This window comes from Indicator indicator, chromosome 28 (genome assembly GCF_027791375.1).
Source record: "Indicator indicator isolate 239-I01 chromosome 28, UM_Iind_1.1, whole genome shotgun sequence".
NCBI classification, from domain to species: domain Eukaryota; kingdom Metazoa; phylum Chordata; class Aves; order Piciformes; family Indicatoridae; genus Indicator; species Indicator indicator.
In genome coordinates this window covers 397,933-405,548 of record NC_072037.1, presented here as the reverse complement: position 1 = coordinate 405,548, position 7,616 = coordinate 397,933, and positions in this window count along the sequence as shown.

Here is a 7,616-nt window from a genome sequence, read left to right as displayed (position 1 = left end):
CAGGCCTGCCCATGCTGCTCCCCACCTCGGCCCCTGCTGTGGGCAGGGGAGGGGCCCTGACAGTTGCCAGTCTGCAGTTCTGGCCACCCCAAAGCCATTGCACTGGCCCCGTCGGGGGAGCTCCGTTCCCCAGCAGGCTGTGGTGCAGCACCGGCACAACGAGGGCGGCAGCTGGGAAACGCCGAGCCCGGAGGAAAGGGAAGGTATCAAATATTGATCCCTGCTGTAAAATGAGCAGTGTGAGAGGGAGCTGGGCACTGACAGCACCGCCAGCAGCTTCCCGGTGCCATCCATATGGTACATGGGTCCCCAGATCGGCTCTGGGAGCGTGGCAAGGTGCTGGGTGCCCATCACCCCCATCCCCGTTTCGGGGTATCCCACAGCATTCCCCAGCGCTGGAGCCCTCACCTTGCTGAGCACTGCTTTGGTGGCTGCGGCGCCCATGGGGGTGACAGCCCCGCACTGAACCCAGGGCTGGCAGCCAGCCCCTGCCCACCCGGCCTGGCCAGCCCCTGCTGCCTCCCCTTCCTGCAGCAGTACAGGGCACGGATGGCATGGCATGGCATGGCACGGCACGGCATGGCACAGCACAGCATATCCTGGCACAGCCTGGCACAGCACGGCACAGCACGGCACGGCACAGCACTCGTTCTGCGTCACTGCTGCTGCTGCTTTGGGAAGCCAAGGGAGACGCAGAAGTCTTCTCCTCACCTTCCTCCCTCGTGCTGCCCAAGCTCCCGCCCCGGCCCCTGCGGAGCTGTCACCCGCAGCCGCAATTGCCCTGAGGGTGGCCCTGGGACCGGCCGGCACTGCCCGTCCAGAGCTGTCGCTTCCCACCGCAGCCCCGCGCTGAGCTGCAGCCGTGCTGGGGCTGCTCACCTCCACCTCCCCTCCTTTACTGAGGTCCTCTCAGCCCTTTGACAGCAAAACTAAGGCCCCTCGAGCCCTTGAGCACCCACGGGCTTGCCAGGGCACCCTGTGGGAAGACAGCTTGGTCCCTGTGTCCCCAGGCTGGGCATTTTCAGGACCTGCTAGCTGCTTGGCATCTGCCAGCCTGGCACATCTGACTGAGCTGGTCCCAGAACATGGCCAGCACTCGCCTGGCTGCCTGCTCCCCTGGGCTCAGACAGTGAGTTTGCAGCTCCAGCACAGGGCACCCCTCTGGGTAAGGAGGGACCATGCCACCTGTGCCAGAGCCGGCAGGGTTTCCTTCTGCCTGACCTCCCTCAAATGATTTTTCCCTAGTTTCTTTCTGAGCCTCTTTGAGGGATCAGCTCTTTTCAATCACTTGGAGGGGGCTATGCTGGGTTCCCTTGAAGCTACCACACCAGTGCCACAGTCTCACCATGAGACTGGTGCTGGGGGAGTCATGGCAAAGCCTCTTTATTAGAGGCCTTCCCTTGCTGCCCATCTCCTCCTGCCTCTGCCTGCTTTGGCCCTCTTGGCAGTCACACAGCATTTTGCAAATGCTCAGAAATGTCTTTGCAGCTTCAAAACTGCCCTGTGCTAGCACAGTCAGAGCTGTCCTCCTCTGGCCATGTCTGTATGGTCCCCACCAGCTTCCCCTGTCCCTTGCCACCCCACTCTGGCTCCATGAGTTCCCATTCGAGCATGAAGTGAGGGCTGGGGCCAGGACAGCTTGGCCCAGCAGGCACAGGGCCTGCCCTCTGCAGATGTGCCCAGCCCCACCTGCATCAGCATCCCTGGGTGGGATCCACGTGTGGGAGGACCCTGCTTTGGATGGTCCCTTCCTGCTCTGAGCTGCACTAAGTGGCATGGGGCACCGGTTCTCAGAAGATTCAGTATCCTGAGCCAAGCGGGCATTGAATCTCACCCATGGGGCAGGATGGCATCAGTGACAATGTGTGAGAGAGCCAGGGGCTCTTGGTGACAGCCCTGGCACTAGGGCTGGCAGAATGGCAGTAAGCAGGCACCCAGTCCCACTGCAGCCATGGCAGGACAGGTGGCCTGCAAGGACAAGGGCAGTGAGTAGCCCATGGGCACCATCCACATCATCCTTCAGCCCTGTGTTCCCAGCTCTCTGCATGGCCCCAGGTGCTCTGGTCCTTGGGTCCCTCCAGCCTTGCAGGCTGTATAGAAGAGGTGTGAGCCCCACGTGCCCCAGGCTGAGCTCTGTCTTGCTTTGGGGCTGACCCAGTGCCCAGAATCACCACGGACTGCCAGTGAGCCCTGTGCGCACATTGTTCCTCTGAGCCTCAGTTTCCTCAGGCAGGGCACGGCAGGACTGGTCCTGTCCCACAGAGACACAGCAAGCAGGGCTGCATTGTGTGGTGACAGGGAGGTGACAAACCAAGTCCTCAGCCCCAGCCTGTGCTGCCCAGCCTGGCCTCAGCCAAGCCAGGATGTGCCACTGCAATGTGTGCCAGCAGCCAGTGAACAAGTGTAGGCAGCTCCAGCAGGGCACGGGGGGGGCCTCTCACCAGCCACCAGCAGCAGAGGCTGTGGCAGGAGCTGGAGGGGAAACTGCATCATGGGGCTGCAGTACATGTCCTGTGTCTGCTTCCTGCTGGGCTTGGGGAAGAACTCAGCACCGAGCAGGCAAACACCCTGGAGGGTTGCCCCCCCTGCTCTGCCCAGCCCAGCCTGGCTGTTCCTTGCTCCAACGACAAGCCACAGCCTGGCAGCTGGGCCTGCACTTGGGGGCAGAAGCTGCTCCTGGCTGAGGTCTGGTCTCTCCTTTTCATTGCCGGGAATGAGCCCTGCTCGTGTTGTCCCTCTGTCCGTCTGCGTCCCCCACCAGCAGCAGAGGGGCCCCCAGTAGCTCAGCCAGGGACAAGCCCAGACCTGCACAGCCATGGCGAGGACCCAACACTGCTGTCCTCTGCACCAGGGTAGGGGACAGCCTGTCCATCCCCACCAAGCCCTGCAGTTCGTGTGGTGCTGCTGCCAGGAACTGTGCCAAGGAGGTCCTCTCCATCTGAGGGGCTGCCACCCCTGTGGGCAGTGGGCACGTCAAGGGACAGCCCCTCACCCCTGCCCAAGGGCTACTCTGGGGCTTCTCAGTGCCTGTGGGGCTGAGCCAAGGGCTACCTCCTCCCGAAGTGCCCCGGTCTGGGTGTCCCAGTCTGGGTGCCCCAGGGTGTCACAGCCCAAAGCAGCAGCATGCCCCAGTGTTTGGGGGAATGTGCCAGCTGCTGCCAGAGCTCCTCTGGCCATCTCCCAGCAAGCCCTGACCAGCCAGCATGGCCACAATCTTCAGCTCCATCATCCTCCTGTGGGATCTTCCCTTCTCCTCTTCCCAAGGCTGTCTCTGGCTCGAGGAGGAGGAAGAGGAAAGTATGTCCAGATTCCCAGTGACCTCCAGATGTGCCTTGGCAATGCCATCTCCAGTGACATGGAGGTGTGCCCTCAGTGCTTTCCAGCCTAAAATAGCAACTGCACAGGGGGAGCCAGTGGTGCCCACCACCTCTCTCCACGGGGCTCAGGGGGCACAGTTCAGATCACTCATCCCCTGCCTTCAGGCAGCCAGGGCCCTGCGGCAGAGCACTAGACAGGTGTCACCCAGGGCCACAACTGGAGGGACAGAGGGTGGCACTATGGGATGCCCTCAGGATAGGCAACCCTGTGCCCACCTGGCAGCACATTCTCCATGCCAGGAGTCCTGCATCATTTTGGCTGACCAGGTCCACGGGGGACACTGAGCTCTGGCACCCCCTGGGCTGGTCTGGGCAGTGCCTCCGCACGCATCAGCAGCCACGTTGTGAGCCATGCCAGTGCTCAGCCCAGCACGGGGCTGGCACAGGCAGGGAGCAGATGGAGCACCGCGGAGGGGGCCGCGGGGGCAGGAAGCTGAGGGCAGCGGGAGCAGCCAAACCGGCAGCCGAGCGCTGGATCCTGCAGGGAGGAAAATGGAAGTGCTGCGGGGTGGAGGGATGGGGCCCGATTGAGAGTAGCCTCGGAGGCTGCCCGGTCTGTGCGGCAGGGATGAGATGTCCCTGCAGTCCCTCTGCCGTCCCTGCAGTCCCTCTGCCCCTGCTGCCCAGAAGCTGTCCCTGCGCTGTGGCACCTCCTCATCTGCAAAATGAGTTCCTGGGGCTCAGCCTGGTGCCAGGCAGGAGCGTGCTGCTGGGCCTGGGGGGCATCCCTGAGATCATAGGAGGCATTTTGGGGCACAGTCCATCAGCTGGGACTGTATTCCTGAAGCAGTCACAGCCAAGACGGTGTCCTGCAGCCCTTGGGCTCACCTCAGCACTCCTCTGGCCACTGTGGGTACAGGAGACCAGGGAAGGATGCTCCCAGTGCCAAGGGCAGAGTCTTGGCTATGGAGGGTTTGAGATCGGGCAAACCCTGGTACTCAGCTGCTGGGCAGGGACGTGCAGCAGGCACAGACCTCCGTTCTGGACTCAGAGCCACCTGAGCTCCTGGAAGGTCCCCAGTGTCAAGGCTCCTTGCTGGGGCACCCAGAGGTACTGAGACATTCAACTGCCCCAGGCACCTTTGGGGCTGTGGGCAGCAGAGGCTGGCTCAGGGAGGTGGGAGCTAGGGAAACTGAGGCAGAGCTTGGGCTCTGGGGCCATTGTGTGCCAAGTTGCTGCCCTTGCCGGTCTTGGGCACGTTGCCAGGCACATTGCTGCGCATCCCCCGGTGGGGCTCTGACTGCCGCAGGCAGAGACGGCCCCAGGGCCTCTGGGAAAAGCAGGGCACTCCCCAGGCAGCTTATCAGGGGATTGCGCTGCCCGGTTGGCCACAGCTGGCAGGGCCACGATGATGTACCAAGGTCAGGCCAAGGCATGGGGCCTCGTTGGCTTGCGGCATCGGAGGGCTACTGGCATCAGGGAGCTGCTGGCATGAGGACAGGCACCCGTAAGGGCACAGCAGGTACAGTGGGCACATCGTGCAAGACCCAGAGCTGAGACCCCGGCACGTCTCCGGGAGATGCCGGTGCCTTGTCGGGGGTACCGGGAGTCCTGCGGTTGCAGGGGGACCTCCCCAAAGGATGGCTCCGGAGAGGGGCAGGGGGCGCGGGGGTCCTCCAGACCCTGCCCGCTGCTTCCCGCAGTGGGTAGGGGATGCTGCGTGGGGTGGGAATGGGGACCGGGGCCGAGCGGAGCCGGACGGGGGTTCAGGGAGCGGTGATGGGGACGGGGGCCGGGGGCGGCGCCGGTGGGTGGCTCCCGGTGCGGCCCCGGCCGGTAACTCCGCCTGCCGTATTTATGGGAAAACAAGCGGCGGCGGAGCCGGGCGGCCGCGGCGGAGCGTCGGGACGAGCCGAGCCGAGCGGAGCCGAGCCGGGCCGAGTGGAACTGGGCCGAGCCGGGCCATGACCACCGGGGCGGTGGCAGCCTGAGCCTAGCGCGGCGGCGGGGATGCGGCGTGGGGGCCGCCCCGGGCGCAGAGCAGGTAATAGGATCACCGGGCAAGGGGGCTGGGGCCTGTCATACTCCCGGGGACTCTGACCGGGTGATCCACCCGCGACCCCCCCGGAACATCACATCTCACCCCCCTCACTCCCCAATTTCATCTCCCCCTTATTCCACATCTCCGTCCCACCACCCCACCGCGAGACCCTCCCGAGCCCTCCTAAACCTCCCCAGGTTCCTATGCCCCCATACCTCCCCAGTTCCCCGCCCATCCCACCCCGCCATGCCCCACATTCCCAACCCCATCCTATCCCCTCGTTGCCCTCCCCATCCCATCCCTCCAGGCCCCCTAGGGCCGCCCCCATCCTGTTCCCCGGGCCCGAGTCATCCCAACCCACTGAGCCCTGTCCCCCCGCGTTCCCTATCCCCATCCTCATCTGCATCCCCATCCTCGTCTTCAGCCTCACTCCCATCCCATCCCTATCCCCACCCTATCCCCATCCTCTTCTTTCCCATCCCGCCGCAGTGCCCGATCCGGGCCATCTCTCCCCCGGTTCCTGACGATGCCGGAGGCCGAGCTCACCAGAGGGCCCGGAGCCGCCCGGTGCCGCTGCGCAGCGAGGAGGATCCGTGGGGCTCGGCCGCGGCAGCGCCCAGGGTAGTCCCGCAGTCTCCCCAAGCCGCCCACCCCGGGCCTCGTCCATTTGCGGGTTCCCCTCCAGAGCGGGGGATACTGGGGGGCAAGGGGAATTGGCTGGGGACGGGGCATCCCTTCCTGCCCCTGGGGTGCTGCCCACCCCTCACATGGATGCCAGCACGGGAGGTACCCGCCTGGGAGGGGGATGCTGCTCCCCCCAGCAGGATGAGCCCCTTCAGGGGTGCGGGCAGAACAGGAGGTGCTGAGGCACCCAGCGGGGCTGTGCCATGTGTGCAGAAATCCTGGATGGCTGAGCACAAGGGCAGGGGGGAATTGTGGGGGGTGCCAGGGGCACACAGGCTGGGAGGGGCAGGGCTGGGGGGACACAGGGGGTGTTGGAGGGGCAATGTGATGCAGGCACAGGGCACTGTGTGTGTTGAGGGGGTACCCAGAGCAGAAGTCTCTCTGCCACATATCCAGGGCAGGGGCCAGGGGGACAGTGGATTTGGTAGCAGCAGGCAATGCCATGTGCCAGCTCCCTGTGTAGGCAGTGCCCACGTAGTGTCAACCATGAATGCCCTCCCAGCATGCAGAGTCCCCAGGCCTGTGTGAGGTGGGGCTGTGGGCTGGCAGTGCCCATGGCACACCACATGCAGGCACTGCACAGACAGCACTGTGCCTCCAGCACCACCTGCACCAGCACAGCACTCACAACGCACAGGTGATGCTGCCCTGGCAGACGTGGGCACTGCCAGGGAGCTCGGGGCAGTGCAGGTGCTGGCAGTGTGCTGGCAGTGCCCGTGGGGCCACGCACAGGCTGTGAGCTCAGTGCAGCATGGCATGCACTGGCAGTGTGCTGGGGCTGGCAGCAGCATGCTCAGTGCACTGCATGTGTAGGCAGTGTGTTGGCAGCATGCCTGCTGCAGCGTGCCCAGGCAGTGTGTGGGCAGGCACTCCCCATCTGCTCCGTGGGAGGGGAGCAGGCGGCGTGCAGCCAGGGCATACAGTAGTGCCCAGGCAGCATGCACAGGGCAGTGCACTGGCAGTGTGCTTGCTGCACTGTGGGCACACAGCACTGTTGCTGTGTGCATGGGGCAGCAGCAAGCTTGCAGCACCCTGGCAGCGCTCAGTGCAGTGTGGGCAGTGTGCAATCAGTGGGGCAGGCTGGGGAGTGCTGCCCTGGCAGTGCTTAGTGCAGTGTGGACAGTGCCCTGGCAGTGCTGAGTGCGGTGTGTGTAATGCAGTGTATTGGCAATGCTCAGTGCAGCATGGGCAGTGTGTGGGCAGTACCCTGGCAGAGCTCAGCACAGAGTAAGCAGGCAGTGCCCTTCCCATGGGCCTGGGGCAGGCAGCAGGGCGGGCAGTGCACGGTCAGGGTGCTGCAGTGCCTGGACAGAGCAGAATGCAGTGGGAGGGCACTGCATAGCATCACTGCACAGCCCACATGCCACATGCTGGCAGTGACCTAGTTCTGCACAACCTTCACAGCCCCCCTCCAGCAGCTCTGAGATCACTCCTGGCCCCAGTATCCTCATGTTGAGTTGCCAGGGACTGGGTGCTCACACATGGCACAGCAGGAGCAGCGTGCCAGACAGTGTGGGGTGCCAGGCTGGGAGCAAAGTCAGCTCTGGCTGCAGGCAGGACCCCATGAGCAGTGG